Genomic DNA, 21607 nt, shown 5'->3' with positions numbered 1-21607 from the left:
CAAAACTAAACTTCTTCTGGTTACTTTATGTTCAGAGGTGAAGAAAAAGACATTTTCCTGATCAATAGCTGCATACTAAGTATTAATACCAGAAGGTATGTTAATTTGCTCTAGCAATAAAAATACATTTGGTATAGCAGCTACAATTGCAGTCATCACTTGGTTAAGCTTATGATAATCCACTGTAATTATCCAAGATTCATCTGTCTTCTGTACAGGCCAAATAGATTTGGATGAGGATGTGGTGGAAATCGCCACCCTTCTAACTCTCAAGTCTTTAATGCTGGCAGTAATGTGCAATCTTTCCAAAGCTCTGGTATTGATTTTGGTTAATTATTCTCCTAGAATAATTAACCTAATTGTTTTAATACCTAATTAGGAAGTAGTCCTAGTGGCTTTCATTTGGCCTTTTTCACCATTATAGCCCTCATTTCACAGGTCAAGGAACAAATCTGGGCATTTTGCCAGCTGCTAAGTATGTCCATTCCAATTATACATTCTGGAACTGTGGAATTAACTATAAGGTGAGTTCAGGGACTGACTGTCAGATTGATCTGATCCAAAACTTCACTGATCACATGACCTCTGTAAGGCCTGTCTCATAGGCCACAGTGATGCTTTGGGTGTCCTGAAACCAGTGTCAGTTCAGTGATGGTGTCCAGTATTCCCCAGTAGGTCTGATTATTTCCTTTTCTTCAATGTAAAGTTAACCTGGTAAAATGTTGTAAGTCCTTTTGGGGATGGCTGGAAGAGAAATTAGTATACATTTTCAGTGCACCGTGGTGGAGTCCTTTCTCAAAGAAACCTGGCCTGTCCTTTATTCAAGGGTTTGGATCTGTAAATTGGCTCAAGTTTGGGAATTATTGCAAGGCTGTGACTATTTTTGTGATTCAAGTTAGTCTTTTGTTTACTTGAACTGAAACTTCTCTGCTCATACAGATCAAGTGAGAATTTAGTAGGCTTCTGTATTAGTCTGTTCCTGGTGCCAAAACAAAATGCCAGAGACTGGATATTTATAAGAAACAGAAATGTATTTCTCACAGTTCTAGATGCTGGGGTAGAAGATCAGGCCACTGGAAGATTTGGTAGCTGGTGAGGACCTGGGCTCTTTTTTCAAGACAATGCCTTGTTACTGTGTGTCCAGAGGTGGTAAACACTGTATCCTCAAGTGGTAGAAGAGAAGGAAGAACAAAAAGGATACACAGCTTCTTTGCATCCCTTTTATTAGGTAATTAATTCTATTTATGTGTTCTCTGTCCTCATAACTTATTTGATTCCTAAACTCACTCCCTATTAATACCATCATATTGATAATTAAGTTTCAGCCTACAAATTTTAGGAATACACATTTACATCATAGCAACTTCTATTTCACTTCTAGAAATGCCAGAATTAGCTAGCCAATGCAATAGGTCTACAACAACCAGACTATTCTGAATGCTGCTTTGACTCTTGTCCATTATGGTAACCATAAACATGTTACCTTTTGTGGTTGAATGCCACTATTTGGTCCCTACCATGCCAGGATCCAACTGTTTCCATTGCACTTAGGTTTTCCAGTTCAGTGATTGTAGTTCCTATTATGAGGTCTGGCCTACAAAGAAGAGTGATCACAGAACTCTTCAAGAAAGCCAGGGACCTCTTCAAAATATTATTTCTCACAGTTGTGACAGATATCTCCTCTGGACTCTCCCAGTGGGAGTGAGTATGTCTTAAATGGCAGATCAACACTAACATTCCCATCTCCCTAAGCCATTGAATTCCTTCCTCTACATGAAACCAAGCCTTGTCTGGCATGTTCATTGCACTCACAGTGAGTCAACTTTTGATCCATGTGTCAGCCAACCAAACAGACAAACTGTTGGAGCCCTTTCTAACTTTCTGAGCCGCAATATGAAATGCAGAATTTCTGCTCAGTGGGGCCCACATCAATAAATTTAGCCTGATTCAACATTATGTTCCTTCCACCATTATGCCACACCCTTAGTATTTATTCCCACACATGCTCCATGGATTTTTGCTTGTATAAATTAGAACATTTAAATAGTTCTCATAGAATATAGCACATACATCAAATTTTGTTCCTCACTTTTAGGGGCCTGCTGGGACTTGTGTCTATCTTTAGGTCTAGAAGCAAAAACGGGAGGTGAAGGTGGATGCTGAGGAGAATCAGCCTTATCTTTCATGAAAACTCCCTCAGGGGAGCCCACTAGAGTTTCTTTGGGCAGTATATGGCTAATCTTCTTCTGATGGAGGTAAAAAGACAAATGCCACTACAGAGAAGATGCTAATATCACTGGGGGTGAAAACACTACTGTCACTGATTTTGGAAAGTCTGCATCCGCCAGGATGTGAACCTATCCTCCAATGGCAAGAAGATTCATCATAATTTAGGGGCTGAATATCCCCAGCTTTATCAGAGACTTCCCACATGCTCTATCCCATCTTATAGGATGCCATTTTTTCCTTACCAATGCCCTAACATTAAGATTTGACATCTTGTGAGGCTGAGAGTTCTACTTTTGTTGTAATTCAGCCACCCATAGGATAAGCATTTGTGTCTGATTTTCGGCAGTTTTAGTCTTGTGGCTATAGGACATAAGGAACATATAGAAGCTCTGAGGTCATTTATATCTTGAACTGAGAATTCACATTTCTGAACTTATTCTTTTCTTTCAGCATTTGTCTAGAAATATTAGGAGCCAACAAACAATGTTATATTCCTTAATTTTCCAGAAATACTTGAAAGTATCATGTACAGCATCACCCAGTTTCTTGCTATTTAGAATTGTTTGATTAGAAGTATCTAATGCAAATATTTTGTAATATCAATCAACCGTTCACCCCATTGACTATCAGTGGTCTCTTTACTAGTAGAAACAAAGTCGTTAGCATCTTTAAATCTAATCAGATTAGATACCAATTTCAGAAATTCCACAAATTAGAAAAGTTATCTTTAAATTTTCATTGCTTTAGAAACCACCCTTGATACCAAATTCTGTATTAGTTGGAGTTTGCCAGATAAACAGAAACAATAGGATGTATGTGTGTGTGTGTGTAAAACGATTTTTTATGGAGGACTTTCTCATGAGATTTGGGAGCCTGAGAACTCATGCGATTTGTGATCTGCAAGCTGCCTGAGAACTCACACAATTTGTGATCTGCAAGCTGAAGGCCAGAAAAACCATTGATATTGTTCAAGTCCAAGTCTGAAAGACAAAAAATCAAGAGTGTCAATATCTGAAGGCAGAAGGTGCATGTCTCAGCTCAATTAGAATATGCAAATTGACTCATTCTTCACCCTTTTTGTTCCATTCAGGCCCTCAACGGATAAGATGACACCCATTCACATTGGTGAAGGTAGTGTTCTTTACTGTCTACTGACTCATATACTAATCTCTTTTGCAGACACTCTCACAGGCACATCCAGAAACAATGCTTTACCAGCCATCTGAATATTACTTAGCCTAGTCAGTTTGACCTATTAAATTAACCATTACAACACATGAAACACTGACTTCTCATTGTCATGTACTCTATTTTTGAAAATTTCCTGTTCTACTCCTTCATAAAGTGAGATAATCAGAGCTCTTTCCATAACTTTTTGCCCTTACAACTAAATCCAACCTGTGTTGGCTGAAGTTTTAGAACTTCCTAGTTGTATTTTTTTTGTTCTTTTCAATATAAACGAACTCTCTAAAAAGAGACAGAAAACTGAGGACATAAAAACTGATCCTAATATTCTTAAAACTTATTTTTCCAAAATCCTTTCAAGTTATATTTTTATGAAGGCATTTTATGTTGGGGTTATGTGTCCTATAACCAAAAAATACTATATAATACTGACATTGTAGAATTCAGATTTTAATTTGTCATGTCATTGGAGGTGGAGACAAATTACATTATTATCAAATATTTCAGGCATAGTAAAAATGGTATATAGGGGTTGGTTGTATGAAAAATGAGGAGCAAAAATCAAATTTGTTCTCAGCTTTCCATTTAAAAAAAAGCTTGATATATTGAAAACATATCTTATTAAAAATAAATATATTCAATTTAATTTTTACATACACTATTGAATTTAATAACATTGCATACACAAGGAGAACCCAGATATACTAATGTTGAATGCTTAATTACTAATTAGGTGACACACAGGTTTATCTCTTACATTATTTATATTGAACAGCTAGTTTTTCTATACTATATTTAGTATTTACTAGAATTCAGGATGTTTGATATCTTCTATTTTAATATTTAATATTTAATTCTATTTAATTAATTCTAATTAATATTTAAATATCTAATATTTAAATTAGAATCAGATATCTAATTTATCTGATTCTAAATCCTGGATGCAAAATTATCAATTCTGTATGCAAGCTTTATAAAATCTACATGAGATAGTTAGCTTCTTAATTTCACATAATGTTGTTTCTTCCAATTACTTATGTGTATTGATTATGTATGATATATGTACATGTATACATATGTACTACTTATATATATTGTTTGAAATGATCAAGCATATTGAATATGCTAAAGAATTTTTTTTTTTTTTTTAAGAATTCTCCTTGGGAATTTGAATGACTGGGCTATTTTGGCTAGATTTTTGTTAATAAAGAAAAATGCCTTGACTGATAATTAATTGTGTGATTCACCTTCCATTATCTTAAGTTTTTAAAGGCAGTTTCTAGTACAAGGCCATAACAAATGGATGCTCATAATTTAAAAAAAGAAATAAAAGGTAATAATAATTAAGAATTTCAAGCACAATTTAGAAATGCACAGAATTTAAAGATCATTGTGAATTGTTCTGAAGTGTTCTGAAAATAATAATATTGACATTTTAATCTTCTATTCGACATTTCTAGGCTATTTATACATGCTTGAAATTGTCTAGACTGTTTACTTCCAACAGTCATTACAATTACTTATTCTTAAGTATATAATTTATAGACACACATTTAGAATATGTGTATATATTTATAGTATCTACATTTGAAAAGTTTTGGGGACACAAAATCAGCATGATTCTTAAAAGTCTCCATGCTAAGGCACATTCCAAACCAGTCTAATACAGAACTCCCTAAAAATGTAACACTGGAGAAGATTCGAAACACATTCATGAAAGTCATTGTAGATGAAAAATTATGGGTCTACATTTCATCAATGAGTACCTCACATTTAAAATAAATTAGTCTATTTTCACATTGCTAATAAAGACATACCCAAGGCAAGGTAATTTATAAAGGAAAGAGGTTTAATTGACTCACAGTTCCACATGGCTGGGGAAGCCTTACAATCATGGTGGAAATCAAAGGAGGAGAAAAGTCACATCTTACATGGCAGCAGGCAAGAGGATTTGTGTAGGTGAATTCCCCTTCAAAAAACCATCAGATCTCGTGAGACTTATTAAGTATCACAAAAATAGAAAGGAAAGGCTGCCCCCATGATTCTATTACCTCCTACTGGGTTCCTCCCACAACACGTGGAAATCCTTGCAATTCAAGGTGAGATTTGGGTGGGAACACAGAGCCAAACCATATCATTCCACCCCCGTCCCTCTCAAATCTCACGTCCTCACATTTCAAAGCCAATCATGCCTTCCCAACAGTCCCCCAAAGTCTTAACTCATTTCAGCATTAACTTAAAAGTCCACAGTCCAAAGTCCCATTGAGACAAGGCAAGGCCCTTCCACCTATGGGTCTGTAAAATCAAAAGCATGTTAATTACTTCCTAGATACAATGGGGGTACAGGAAGTGGGTAAATACAGCTATTCCAGATGGGAGAAATTGGCCCAAACAAAGGGCCTACAGGACCCATGCAAGTCCAAATTCCAGAGGGGCAGTCAAATTTTAAACCTTCAAAATTATCTCCTTTAACTCCGTGTCTCACATCCAGGTTACGCTGATGCAGGAGGCGAGTTCCCACGGCCTTGGGCAGCTCCACTCCTGTGGCTTTGCAGGGTACAGCTCCCCACTTGGCTGGTTTCATGGGCTGGCACTGAGTGTCTGCAGCTTTTCCAGGTGCAGGATGCAGGCTATTGGTGGATCTAATATTCTGGGGTCTGGAGGATGGTGGCCCTCTTCTCACAGCTTCACTAGGCAGTGCTCCAGTGGGGATTCTGTGTGAGGGCTCCAACCCCATATTTCCCTTCTGCACTGCCCTACCAGAGGTTCTCTATGAGGGCCCTGCACCTGGAGCAAACTTTTGCCTGGACATTTAGGTGTTTCCATACATCCTCTGAAATCTAGACAGAGGTTCCCAATCTCAATTCTTGTCTTCTACACATCTGCAGGCTCAACACCACATGGAAGCTGCCAATGCTTGGGGTTTGTACCCTCCGAAACCACAGCATAAGCTCTAGCTTGACTCCTTTTAGCCATGGCTGTAGTGGCTGGGATAAAGGGCACCAAGTCTTTAGGCTTCACACAGCAGGGGAGCCCTCGGCCTGGCCCATCAAACTATCTTTTCCTCCTAGGCCTCTGGGCCTGTAATGGGAGGGGCTGCCACAAAGGTCTCTGACATACCGTGGACATTTCCTCCATTTTCTTGGTGATTAACGTTTGGCTCCTTCTTACTTATGCAAATTCCTCCAGCAGGCTTAAATTTCTCCCCAGAGAATGTGTTTGTCTTTTCTATTTAGCATCAGTTGCAAATTTTTCAAACTTTTATGCTTTCCTTCTTCTTGAGGTCTTTGCTGCTTAAAAATTTCTTCTGCCAGATACCCCAAATCATCTCTCTCAAGTTCAAACTTCCACAGATCTCTAGGGCAGGAGCAAAGAGCTGCCAGTCTCTTTTCTAAAGCACAGCAAGTGTCACCTTTGCTCCAGTTCATAATAAGCTCCTCATCTCCATCTGACACCACCTCAGCCTGGACTTTATTGGCCATATCACTATCAGCATATTGGTCAAAGCCATTCAAGAAGTCTCTAGAAAGTTCTAAACTTTCCCAGATCTTCCTGTTTCTGAGCCTCCAAACTTCCAACCTCTGCCTCTTACCCAGTTCCAAAGTCACTTCCACATTTTCAGCTATCTTTACAGCAGCACCCCACTCTACCAGTACCAATTTACTGTGTTAGCCTGTTCTCACATTGCTAATAAAGACATACCTGAGACTAAGTAAATTTGTAAAGGAAAGAGATTTAGTGGACTCACTGTTCATATGTCTGGGGAGGGCTCACAATCATGGCAGCAGGCAAAGGAGAAGCAAAGTCATATCTTGCATGGTGGCTGGCAAGAGGACATGCATGTTCATGGGAACTCCCCTTTATAAAACAATCAGATATCATGAGACTTATTCCCAATCATAAGAATAGCACAGGAAAGACCTGCCTCCATGACTCAATTATCTCCCACCAGGTCGCTGCCACAACACATGGGAATTATTATGATTCAAGGTGACATTTGGGTGGGGACACAGAGCCAAACCATATCAACTAGTATGTAAATCTATTATGAAATAAAGAAAAGGTTAGGTACCTGCTTTTATTCAAAACTAAAAGGTCTCTGAAGAAAAAAAATAAGAGAAATGAACAAAGAGAATGACCATAGTAAAATGGAAGACATATTTTTTTTTTGTTTTGTTGTTTTTTTTTTTTTTTGAGACGGAGTCTTGCTCTGTCAGCCATGCTGGAGTGCAGTGCTGTGATCTCAGCTCACTGCAAGCTCTGCCTCCCAGGTTAACACCATTCTCCTGCCTCAGCCTCCTGAGAAGCTAGGACTACATGTGCCCGTCACCACGTCTGGCTAATTTTTTTTGTATTTTTAGTAGATACGGCATGTCACTGTGTTAGCCAGGATGGTCTCGATCTCCTGACCTGATGATCCGCCCGCCTTGGACTCCCAAAGTGCTAGTTTCAAGGTGTAATTTGAGTTGCAGTTTAATCATCTGTGACTGAAATAATGAATTATTTATACCACCCTAAAAATCTCAGGAATGTAACACTCAACTTTCTTATCTAATATGAAAATTTGAAGTCCTCAATAAAATATGGTTTTATTAAAATATCAGTTGCTAACTACTGTTCTTAAGTTGTATGTATATTCCTAATTTCCACTTATATTGTTTCAAGATTCTTTGTATTGAGTGTGGTGTTAATTTGTGGTATTTGGTTTTATCTTTAGAAATCAATCTAAATTTTTTTTGGTAATAATTTACTCAAAATTTAATTTTATGCATATTTCCACAGGTTCATGATTGGCTGTAACTGATACAACCTGGTTTATTTTGTTAATTTTTATTTTATTATGCTAAGAACACTTAACAGGAGATCTATCCTCCTAACAAAATTTTTAAGTATACAGTACACTATTGTTGACTATAGGCACGTTGCTGTACAGCACATATCTAGAGCATATTCTTCTTGCTTGACTGAAATTTTGTGCCTATTGATTAGAAACTCCTCCACATTCCTTTTCTTTCTGCTTCTGGAAGCCACCATCCCACTCTTTGATTTTATAAATGTGACTGTTTTAGATATCTCATATACTTGGAATCACATAGTAGTTGTCTCTGTGACTGCCTTATTTCACTTAGCGTAATGTCCTCATGATTCATTCATGTTGTCCATATTGCCACATTCTCTTGTTTTCTAAATCTGACTAGATATCATTGTGTGTATATTCAATATTTTCTTTATCTTTTTATCTGTTAATGGACATTTAGCTTTTGCATGGCTACTGTAAATAGTGCTACATTAAACATAGAAGTGCTAATAATCTCTTTGAGATCCTGATTTCAATTCTTTTGTATAAATACCCAGAAGTAAAACTTTTTTCATATGGTGGATGTACTTTTAAATTTTTTAGTAACTTCCAGTCCGTTTTTCACAGTTGCTTCACCATTTCGAATTCCCATCAAAAGTATACAGAAGTTCAAATGTATTCACTTCATGACTAACTTTTTTTTCATATATTTTTTTACAGTAGTCATCCTGTTCCACCTGGTTTATTTCTAAATTAAATAACAGGGGTTCTATATATAAACATTAAGATTGAGCACCCCTATATAAGCTAAAACTTAGTAGAATTATCCACATTATTCTTGTTACTTTGTCAACACAATGTTTATTTCAAAGCAATACACTGTTAGAATTAAAATTAGATGCCCTTTGGAAAGTAGAATATCATTAACAAATAAGCATTTGCCAAATGCTTTTTGAGGATATAATATGTTTGAACTTTTCATTAATGTGCTACTTAGCTTATTCTGAAAATTCTAGCTCTGGTTTAGGCTCATATTTAGGTATAAATGATTACATATAGAAATATTACAAATATGAGCATATACATTTGTCAGTATACAGATATATTTTATTTCTCTGTCTGTCAGTGAATTGGGGTTTGAAACAATGATACCCCAGTAGAAACAAGCACACCTAGTGTTCTGATATTGGCTGATCATATTACTCTTTAATTAAAAAGAAAAAAAAAAACAGAGCTCCTTGGAGAAATGGCTTCAGACTCATCTTGTTTATTTTCTGCTCCCATCCTAATTCTACAAAGCAGAAAATATACAAGATGAGCCTGAAGCATTTTGCAGTGCCAAAAGTAAGGATAAACTTACTAAAAAAATGATGGCATAACAAAAGGACGCAGAAGTCAAATAAACAAGCTCCCAATAGCTAAAACTGAAATAATCTGAGTAATAAATTACATTAAATAGTACTGAATTATAACCCAAGTACAAAATAAATATCCATGAGTCCATATTGAAGTAAATAAATAATTAAATAAGAAAATACATGGGAAAGAATGAATAATGCTTTTCTATAAAATAATTCCAAATTACTTATGAGGACACTCTGCCCTAAAAGAGGGGAAGAAAACTTTTCTACTCTTTGAGACAGAGTTGTAAATAGTAATTTTCTTCCAAACAATGCTTGAAAATGGGGAGAAAGAAAAAACTTTTTGGGGCCAATACCTGAGAAAAGGTATTCAGCCAGGATGCTTAAGTAGTAGTAGTTATTTTTGTCGTTGTTGTTGTTTGAGACAGAGTTCCGCTCTTCCTCCCCAGGCTGGAGTGCAATGGCACAGTCTCGGAACACTGCAACCTCTGCTTCCTGGATTCAAGTGATTCCCCTTTCTCAGCCTCCCAAGTAGCTGGGATTACAGGCTCCTGCCACCACTCCTGGCTAATTTTTGTATTTTTAGTAGAGACGTGGTTTCACCATGTTGACCAGGCTGGTCTCAAACTCCTGACCTCAGGCAATCCACCCCCCTTGGCCTCCCAAAGTGCTGGGATTACAGGCATGAGCCACTGCGCCCAGCCAGGATGCTTAAGTTTAACACCAACAATGACAAGCTTTTAAGGAGTCTGCACCCTTGATAAGATATGATAAAAATAGCATTTTATCTCTGTGGTCTTTTTTCAAAAAAAAAGTCTTTATAACTTCAGTCTCATAATGAGAAAATATTATGAAAATCCCAATTGAAAGACATTCTACAAAATACTTGAACATTACTCTTGAAAAAAGAAATCATCTGAAGACTGAAAACTCAATGGTAAAAGTAAAAAACAGAGACGATAACTACAAAATTTTTTAGGAGATAGGCAATATGAAAATATATATGTTGAGATGTCAGAAAGTCAGGGGTGGAATTAATGTGTAGAGGTTTTAGTGTTTGCTTATTTTTATGGTTTTGTTTTGCAATCAAAATTAGGTTGTTGTTAGTTTTGAAAGACTTGTTATAACTATAAGGTTTTTTTGGTAAGGCTCATGAGCTACAACATGTAAGAAATACACTTAAAAAGAATAAATTATCAATCATATTACCAAAGAAAATCACTTAACAAAGAAAAACAATAAGAAATTTTAAAAAATGAAGGGAGAATTTACAAAAACACCAGAAAACAAGTAAAATGGTGGGAGTAATGAAATTTTAACTATTAATAACAACATTAAATGTAAATGGACTAAATTATCCAATTAAAAGACATATGGTGGCTTTAGGGACAAAAAAGTGAAAAAACCACAACTGTATGTTGACTATAAGAAACTTCTCATACAACAACATGGGCCAATAATGAGTAATGAGTGAGAAGCAGTAATAATAATAATAATAGAATCCTATCAAACATAAGCCCAGACCTGAATGGTTTCACTGATAAATTTTGCCAACATTTAAACAAAAAGTAATACCAATTCTACTCAAACTATTCCAAATAATTAAATGTTAATACGAGGAAATTCTTCCAAGCTAATTCTAAGTGGCCAGCATTACACTCATCCCAAAACCAGACGGAGACACAATAAAAAATGAAAACCACAAGCACTAGTATTTCTGATGAATATAAATGCAAAAATGTTCAACAAAATGCTAGCAAACATAATTCAACAATACATTAAAAAATTATGATCTAGTGAGCATGATTACCCATGGATACAAGGATGTTTTAACATATGCAAACTGGCAAAAAATGTGGTTCTTACTGTTTTGTAGTATGTTTCTTCTACATGCCAGAACAATTAGACAATAGAAAGAAATAAATAGTATCCAAAGAAAAAGTTAAATTGTCCTTGTTTACAAATGACATAATCTTATATTTAGAAAGCATAAAGTTTCCACCAAAAAAATGCTTAGAATCAATAAATAAATTCAATAACATTGTCAGATACAAAAATCAATACACAAAAGTTAGTAGCAAGCCAGGCACGGCAGCTTATGCCTGTAATCCCAGAACTTTGGGAACCCAAGGTGGGAGAATTGCTTAAGCCCAGGAGTTTGAGGTCAGCCTGGAAAACATAATGAAAACTTACCTCTAACAAAAACAATTTTAAAATTAGCTGGATGTGGTAGCACGTGCTTGTGGTCCCAACTGCTAAGGAAGATGAGTTGGGAGAATCGTGTGAGCCTGGGAGGTTGAGGCTGCAGTGAGCTATGATCATATTACTGCACTGCAGCCTAGGTGACAGAGTGAAATACTATCTCAAAATAAATAAATAAATAAATAAAAATAAAAAAAGAGTAGCATATCTATATGACAATAGCTAACTATCTAAAAAAGAATTCAAGAAAGCAATACCATTTACAATAGCTACAAAAAAATTACCAAGAAATAAATTAAACCAAAAAATTCCTACAATGAAAACTATGAAACACTGATGAAAGAAATTGAATAAGACATGGAAAATGTTAAAAAGTCCATGTTCACGGATTGGAAGAATTAATACTGTTAAAACTTTCATACTACCCAAAGCAATTTATAGATTTAATGTAATACCTATTAAAATACTAATGATATTCTTCGTAGAAATTTTTGTAAAAATCGTAAAATTCATATGGAACCACTAAAGAAACAGAGTAGCCAAAGTAATCCTGAGAAAAAAGAACAAAGCTGGAGGCATAATGCTAACCGAAATCATAATATACCACGCAGCTGTAATAACAATAACAGCATACTGGGATATGCCAGTATGGCATAAAACAGAAACATAAACCAGTGGGACAGAATAGAGAACTCAGAGAACATAGTTGCATTTATATTTGACACATTCTCAACAAAAGCACCAAGAAAATACATTGGAGAAAGGACAATCTCTTCAATAAATAATGGTAGGTAACCTTGGCCTCCATATGTAGAAGAAAACAACTTTTATGTCTCTCCCCATACTGAAAAATCAAATCCAAATGGATTAAAACTTTAGTGCAAGACCTGAAACTATGAAACTACTTGAAGAAAAGATTGGGGAAATGCTTCAGGAGATTAGTCTGGGCAAAAAAATTTTTTTGCCTCAAAACGATAGGCAACAAATGCAAAAATTAACAAATGGTATTAAGCTAAAAAGCTTTTGCACATCAAAGAAAATAATAAAGTGAAGAGACAGCCTGAAAAATAGGAGAATATGTTTTCAAACTATCTAGCCAACAAGGGATTATTAACAAGTATACATAATAAAATGTAATATCTCAATAGCAACAAAACAAATTTAAAAATCCAATTTTAAAAGTGGCCAAAAGTTCTGAGTAGACATTTCTCAAATGATGACATATTAATGGTCAACAGGTAAATGAAAAAATGCTCAATATCACTTATCATCTATCTGGGAAATGCAAATAAAAAGCACAATGGCTTATCATCTCACCCCAGTAAAAATGGATATTATAAAAAGACATAAAATAACAGATGCTGCTGAGGGTGTGGAGAAAAGGAAATACTTCTACACTGCTGGTAAAAGGGTAAATCAGTATAATAATTTTGGAAAACAGTATGAAGTTTCCTCAAAACATGCAAAGTAGAACTGCCATATGATCCAGGTATTTCAATGTTAGTTATATATCCAAAAGAAAGAAAATGTCAAAGAGATATCTGCATTTCCATTTTTATTGCAGCACTATTCAGAATAGCCCAGCTATGGAATTGACTTAAGCGATCATCAACAGATGAATGGATAAAGATAACTGGTATATCATGCAGTAAGCTCAACAGATGCAGAAAAAGTATTTGGCAAAATTTCAACTTAAATTCTTTATTTGAAAATAATCAAGAAATAAGATATAACTGAATATTGTTATCTGCCTCAAAACAGTGAAATTGTAAAAGCTATAGCTGATATAATTATCGGTAAAATATTGAATGCTTTTCATTTAAGATCGAGCAAAATGGAAGGATTTTATCCTTTTTACTTGGAATTTTATTGGTAGTTTTAGCTAGTGCAATCAGGGAAAAAACTTGCAATAAAAAAAATGGAATCATATTGGAAAGGAAGAAGAAATACCGTCTCTATTTGTATCTATTATGGTTGTTTACATAGAAAATCAAAGGGGTATACCCAACAATTATAAGAACTAATGAAATAAAGGTTTTTGCATTCCACTTTATGTAAATATTGCCTAAAAACAAAGAAAAAAATGAACAAATAAATCTGTAAATAAACACAGTATCTGGATAGTTATGTCACATGTCAATTAAAAAACTACCCTTCACTCCTTCCCTTACTATGCTCTATCTCTTGCACAGGACTATAGTATATAAACACTAAAAAATATGGTATTTAATATTCGCCTACCACAATAATTATTTCCACTGAGTTGGCACACATAAAGTTTTTCATAATATGGAAGCAGTGCTTACTATTTCTGAATGGATACTATGAAAGTTTTACAACAAAATGTTCTCTCTACTAATTAGAGAAAACTTCTCTCTAAAAATTGTAGAAAGACATCGGTTTAGATGCGTTTACATATGCATGTACTGTAATACATTTTCTAAATAGGCTTCTGGGTTCTGCTGGTCATTTTGACATCTCAGAGGGTAAAATCAGTGTTTTAATAAATCTGGTAGACCGGCCTACATAATATCTGAAAATTCAGTATGTGACTTCAAATAATAAGTTCATTTATTTAGGTGGGAAAATATCAAATTTATGAATAGAGTTACTAAAGGTACAGTGCCTTCATATTTAATTTAATAATATCAAAATAACCACAAAAAATTCATAGACTAAGTTACATGTTTCTCCACTACTTTTATAAAGCCATTTTGTTGTTGTTGTCCTAAGGCTTTTAATCTCTAAAGTATTCCTCTCTCTCTTATGCAGGAAAGTCAACAGTTCCACTAAAAATGCTGCCAGGTTTCCTCGCTGTAGGGATGAAAAAGCCTCTAGAGTTATTCTTGGTAATATATGTCAAGATTGAAGGATTCCACAACTTTCTCACAGTTATCTCATTATTTCCGGGATTTTTTGTTCGTTTATTTTTTTATTTTTATTTTATTTATTTTTTTGAGAGGGAGTCTCGCTCTGTTGCCCAGGCTGGAGTGCAGTGATGCGATCTCGGCTCACTGCAACCTCCGCCTCCCAGATTCAAGCGATTCTGTCATCTCAGCCTCCCAACATACACACATAGCCTGTAGCTGGGACTACAGGCGCCCGCCACTACGCCTGGCTAATTTTTGTATTTGAATAGAGATGAGGTTTCAGCATGTTAGCCAGGGTGATCTTGAACTCCTGACCTCAAGTGATCCGCTCACCTCTGCCTCTCAAAGTGCTGGGATTATGGGTGTGAACCACCGCGCCTGGCCTCATTATATCTTAATTGGTGAAAAAAAAAACTTTTCCAGAATATTTTTTCTTTTATTCTGTCTTTAATAGATATGGAGAAGAATTACTTAGAAGTTGTAGTTTAGCGACTGGGGGAGGTGGCTTACGCCTGTAATCCCAGTACTTTGGGAGGCCAGTGGGCAGATCACGAGGTCAGGAGATCTAGACCATGCTGGCTAACACGGTGAAACCCCGTCTCTACTAAAAATACAAAAAAAAAAAAAAAAAAAAATTAGCTGGGCGTGGTGGTGGGCACCTGTAGCCCCAACTACTCAGGAGGTTGAGGCAGGAGAATGGCGTGAAACCAGGAGGCAGAGCTTGCAGTGAGCCGAGATCGCGCCTCTGCTCTCCAGCCTGGGCGACAGAGCAAGACTCCACCTCAAAAAAAAAAAAAAAAAGAAATTGTAGTTTAGTTTGTCATTTTTTTCTGATTATAAGTCCCTTAAAATGTAAGAAACATGAAGTGTAGGAGGTCTAATAAGATAATAAATTGATCAAAGTTGATCTACATTACAGTAAATATTTCCATTGAATAATTAGAAATATATCTGCAAGAATATGTGTAGTTGTATAGTTTGTATGTAGACATATAACTATATGCATAGTTACATAAAATTATGCATAATATATAGTATATACAAATTTACATATAATAATATATGGTAATATATGATTTTGTCTACTTGATCTATTAAATATTGAGACAGACATATTAGAATCTCCCTTTGTGTTTGGGTTGACAATATCTTTTTGAAATCTCAACTTTGTTTTGAATATTTTTGAGCTATGTTGAAGGTAAATAATGGACAATAATTGGAGCATCTTGGTTAATTGAACATTTTATTGAAACTTTGGTCTCTGCGTGGCTCATTATTTTTTTGATAGGTAGCAAAAAACATAATTTATAAGCTAGACTTTCATACCTTAACATATGAAGCATAGTGTCAGCAAAATAATAATAATAATAATAATAATAATAATAATAATAATATGACTGTTATTTATTTAGAAACTACTTGGTTACTCACATATAATATCCAGAATTCTCAAAGCTCTTCACCATATTTATTGCTATGAGAGATGTAAGTCTCAATATACAGAGATAAATAACAAGGGTCACAGAACTACTATAATCAAGATTCAAGTAAAACATGTATTAGTGATGCCATATCTGTGCTTTTTCCATATAAAATGATAACTTTAAGGCTCTGATTCTTTACTTGTGTATTTAATAATTTGTCAAACTGCCTATACGTTTTAGGGTGACTAATCATATTATCAACTTTTTATTTTCCAAAATTTCAAACGAAAATAAATAGACAAACTCCATTCTCTACTACTGTAATGTCTTGAAGGAAGGACTTTATAAAATTACACTATATTGATAAGACAGGCCATAATTATAGAAATGTACCTTGATATGAACTAGCATCTAAGAATTCATGTATCAAAATGTTTTGGGTGTAATCATGTTTTTCAATATTATAATTATTATTATCTCATTGTATTATTGCTCTCGTTAAAGCTTAAACTATTTCATGGAATTGAGTTAGCATTCTAATATTTTTATTAGCAGTTCCCTCTTTTCTAAGTAGTGATGAGCCAGTCAATCCTCTATAGTCATGGACTTATTTTCCTCTTTTACAAAGATAACTGGCATATATATCTATCAAATTATATTATTAGAAGTATGACTTTGCCACCTAAATATATTGATTGAAGGAAAAATTTGCCTGTCTATAATTATTGTGATTATATTCCATTGGAAAAACTAGAGGTTAAATATTTGCTTGTGTTTTTATCAATTTACCTGTTTATTTTATAACTAGTAAGACAAAGCATTGTTAAACTACTACAGTTCATCAGTACTTACTAAAGTAAAACTTTCATTCGTATTCTGTTTTTTGCTTCAGAAAACAAATCTATGTTAACAGTTACTTATATGTCTATTACTAACTTCTTTTTACGTTATTTTTATTAAAAATAATATTATTTAATTCCCTTTTAGGAATAATTTACCTCTAAATACATTCTTTGAACTTTGTTTACCTAGAATGTTTTATTTAAATATAAATTTTTTTAAAAAAAACAAGAAATCTCATCAAACAAAAACATTAGTAGTACAACCACAAACAATTCTTACCTAAATTTTTTTCTTTCATTATTATTTTTAAAAAGAACTAAGTAAATTAATTTTAGTGGTCACCATAAAAATTGTGAGCAATATATATGCATTGAGTGTTTTTATTGTATGTATATTGTTTGAGTTCAAGACTGATTATTGCATTCCTTTTCAATCTCATTTTAGTATCCCATAGTCTTTCTCTGTTGAATTCTTACATGTCACCTCATTATTATTCTTTTATAGTTTTTCTCGATTGTGTAACTTATTTAACACTACCTTTGAAAGATTTTTTTCCTTCTTCCCATTTGCATTTATGTAATATCTCTCCACAATTCAACTAGATACCAATAAAACAAAACTATTCCATAAATCCATTTTTAATCTTGCTTTTTCCATATGAATTTTTAACATAAATTGATTAAATATTTCTAGGAGCCAGTATTGTGAAAACAAGTTGGGTCTAGAAGAAATAAAGATTAAAGCTTAAATGTTCATGGCTACAATATTTTCTAAAATGCTCTCAGATGTTTCTTCAATAGCAAGCCATTTGGTTAAGAGCTCTTACTATTTAACAATAATATTAGGAAGAATTTTCAGTGAGCAGGAATACATATTACCATCCATATATTGTGTTAAAAATTCAATTTTAATTAAGAAACTAGTATCATGTTTGTACAATTGTCTTTCTAATTATTTGACTTGCCTTTATATGCTAAAGTCAAGTTTTTCTTTCCTGCAACAACTTCATCAGCAGAAATAGTTACTACTTAGTTAGAAATAAAACAGTGACACTTACTGGAGGGAATTACTTTGCATCCTAGTGGTATAATTTTGATTTAGATCTACAAAAGAAAATGTATCTTCCAATTGAGATACAGCATAAGGGATAGCATTTAATTCATGCAATGTTTGGAGGGAAAATTTTGAAGCATTTCATTTAAATTCATTGGTTTCATTCAAAATAAACTTTGCAAGTTATAAAAAGTCCAGTTTCCTAAAGGAATTGTTAGTAGCTGCACTCTTAAATGATGGATAAATGAGTCTGCAAAGAAAGGGAATTAATGGGTTATCATCATTAAACTGATAAGTTCAAATGTTATTGCTATAAACTAAAAAGACTGTGAAGATGTTATTAGGTAGAAGGATGAATAAACGATGACCTTCTGAATAATGACAGTTTGAATTTTTATATTTTGCAATAATTGATCTTATAAATTTTTCTTTTTACAAATCAACATAAAATTTGGGAGGCTCTTTTTATTACTTATTTTTTATATTATTCTTACAGGTTAAAAATATCTGGCAAATATAGAATTCTGATTTTGAGCTCAGGTTGAAGGTTAACATTTATTAAACATATGTTCACGTGTCATATATGTGTGTAGATGTGTGTGAGTACGTATATTTATTTCTTTGACAGAATCATTTAAGCATTTGAATTTTATTCTATCTTCTTCAGAAAATTCTAAAATTATTTGTTCTAGCATCTTTTAATTAAAGGTTTGTGATTTTTATTTTATTTATTCATTTATTTATTTATTTTGAGACAGGGTCTTGCTTTGTCACCCAGGCTGGAGTCAGTGGCGCTATTTTGGCTCACTACAATCTCCATCTCCAAGCTCAACCAGTCCTCCAACCTTAGCCTCCCAAAGTGCTGGAATTTCAGGTGTGAGCCACCAGTCCCCAGCCTATGACATTTTAATGTATATATACTTTTTTCATAAGCTTGAGCTGCTTTTGTAATACATTTTCTTATTTTTATATGTTCCTGTATTTTTCAATTTAATATTATTTTGCATCAGTCATATGTATTTAAAATGGGTAATACATGACTGAAATTATAGAAGCAAAAATATCATAACAGTTATAATACAAAATAGTGGAGAGTCATATCTCGGTGAGTAATTAGGGATAACTTAAAGATAAAAGAAGCATTTGGTTAGCTTTGAAGCTTGATCAGTTACTGACTTGCCATATTGCCATTGTTAAGGCAGATTTAGGGCCAGACTGATTGGAATCTCAAGAACAGATCACAGTAAGTTTTAGCATAACATTCCATCACAAAAAGGGTTTGGTGTAAACTTAATAATTAATATTAGTGTATTCCAAAGTGTTTTTAATCACTTGAATAAGAAAAGTTACAATAGTAAAACCAAACAAACATCAATTTAAAATAGGCAATGGACTTAAACATTTCTCCAATGAAGTCATACAAATGGCCGAAAGATATATTAATAGTTGTTAGACATCACTAATCATTAGGAAAATGCAAATGAACATTGCAATGAGATATCTCTCATATGTTAAAATAGCTATTATCAACAAAACAAAAGGTAACAAGTGTTGGTGAGGATACAGAAAAATTGTAACCCTTGCACACTAATGGTGTGAATGTACAATGGCGCAAATACTATCAAAAACCAAAGAATGTTACCCCCAAAATTAAAAATAGTACTCTCATATGATGTAGTAATTACACTTGTGGGTATAATGGTCAAAAGAATTAAAATCAGGATCTCAAAAAGATTTCTGCACTCCTGTGTTATTAAAGCATTATTCACTATAGCCAAGAAATGGAAACAACCCAAATGTCTATCAATAGATGAATGGATAAAGAAAATATGGCATATACATAAATGAAGTATTATTCAACCTTAACAAAGAAAATTGCCATTTTCAATAACATGGATGAACCTGAAGGACATGACTGTTACAGAAGAACAAATACTGCACAATTCCACTTAGATCAGGTATCTAAAATAGTCTAACTCAAAAAAGAAGAAAGTATTAAGTGGTTGCCAGGACCTGAGAGGATAGGGAGGATGGGGGTATGGAGAATCATTGTTTGGTGGGTATAATGTTTTAGCTATGCAAGATAAGTAAGTTCTAGAGATCTGCTGTACAACATAGTGACTATAGTTAACAATACGGTATTACACATTTAAATTTTTGTTATGAGGATAGACTTCATGTTACATATTCTTATCACACAAAAAAAGAGGCACAAGGAGGCATTTAGAGACGATGAATACGTCTATTATCTTTATGGTAGTGATGGTTTTATGGGCCTGTGCATATAGCTGAACTCATCAGAATGTTTGTATGACATATGTGGAGTTTTCATATATCAATTTTACCTCAATAAGGTTGTTAAAAATCAAAACAACAAATAAATGTTATAATGCAATATATGGGAAAAAAGTCACTGAAGAAAGAAGTCAGGAAAATCAGAATTTTTTTCCCTTCTCCTTGTTCCCCTTTCTCCTCCTTCCTTTCACCCCTCCTCCTCCTCCTTTTTTCCTCATCTTCTGGATAGCACTTGGACATCATTTGGATTTGGATTTGAAAAAGACTTAGTTAGGAAGAAAGTTCTGAGTTCTGATTTTTATCAAAAGTTGCATATGCAAAAAAATCAATCAATACCACAAAAAAGGATTTAATATTTAGTTAACTGAAAGAAACATATTGAGTTGATGTACTTTAAAATTTCTTAGCATTTTCTCCCCCTACATCGTAGTAAGTGTATTCCCTTTTTTCAGGCAACAGTTTTGCCAAAAGTAGCTCTTAGGAAGCTATGTATCATATCATTCTCTCCCGCTGACAATCAGAAATTGATTTGGGACTTAAGCTGAGCAATAGTATTTTTTTTTGTTTTTTTGAGACGGAGTCTCTCTCTGTCACCCAGGCTGGAGTGTAGTGGTTCAGTCTTGGCTCACTGCAAGCAATAGTCTTTCTCTAGTACTTCTCCAAAGAAAGGACATTTTAAAAATATAATTTATAATTTTATATTAGTAATAAATAGTTTATGTTACATAGTGCTCCACAAACAGGAAAAACATTATGCCATTAAGAAAATACTCATAACTTCTAGTGTTGATTAAAACAAAAATCTAAATATATGAAATCAGAATATGTAACAACATTATAACAATGTGCCTATAAGTGGATAAGGTTATTATTATGTTATTGGTATGAAAAATTAAAATAAATTTTCTCCCAGAGGGAAAATTAATTTACCTCAAGCTCATTTTATGCTGAAAAAAAGACTAAACTTTTTAAGTTCAAATATACTTTTTTATAAATAAAAATATTTCCTCAAGAGTGATAGAGTGATTTCCTACAGTTTATAGCTGTCTAATGACAGAGAATAAATGATATAATTCCATTAACTTTGTTCCTAGTCCATCTTTGAACACAAATACAATAAAATATCAATACATTATGCTATTACGATCATTAATTCTTCCAAAAAATATTTGTTGTGTGCTTACTCTTTACCAGGAACTGTGCTAAATTTTGAGACAAAATAGTCACGGCCCACAGACCACCAATTAAACACATAGTTAATCACACAGGTGATGCTGACAATTTAGTAAACATTAGAACATAGTGTAGTGATTTTCATGATATAAAAATAAGGATGTATGTAATTAC

Source organism: Pongo pygmaeus, chromosome 3 (genome assembly GCF_028885625.2).
Source record: "Pongo pygmaeus isolate AG05252 chromosome 3, NHGRI_mPonPyg2-v2.0_pri, whole genome shotgun sequence".
NCBI lineage: Eukaryota > Metazoa > Chordata > Mammalia > Primates > Hominidae > Pongo > Pongo pygmaeus.
This window is presented reverse-complemented; position numbering follows the sequence as displayed.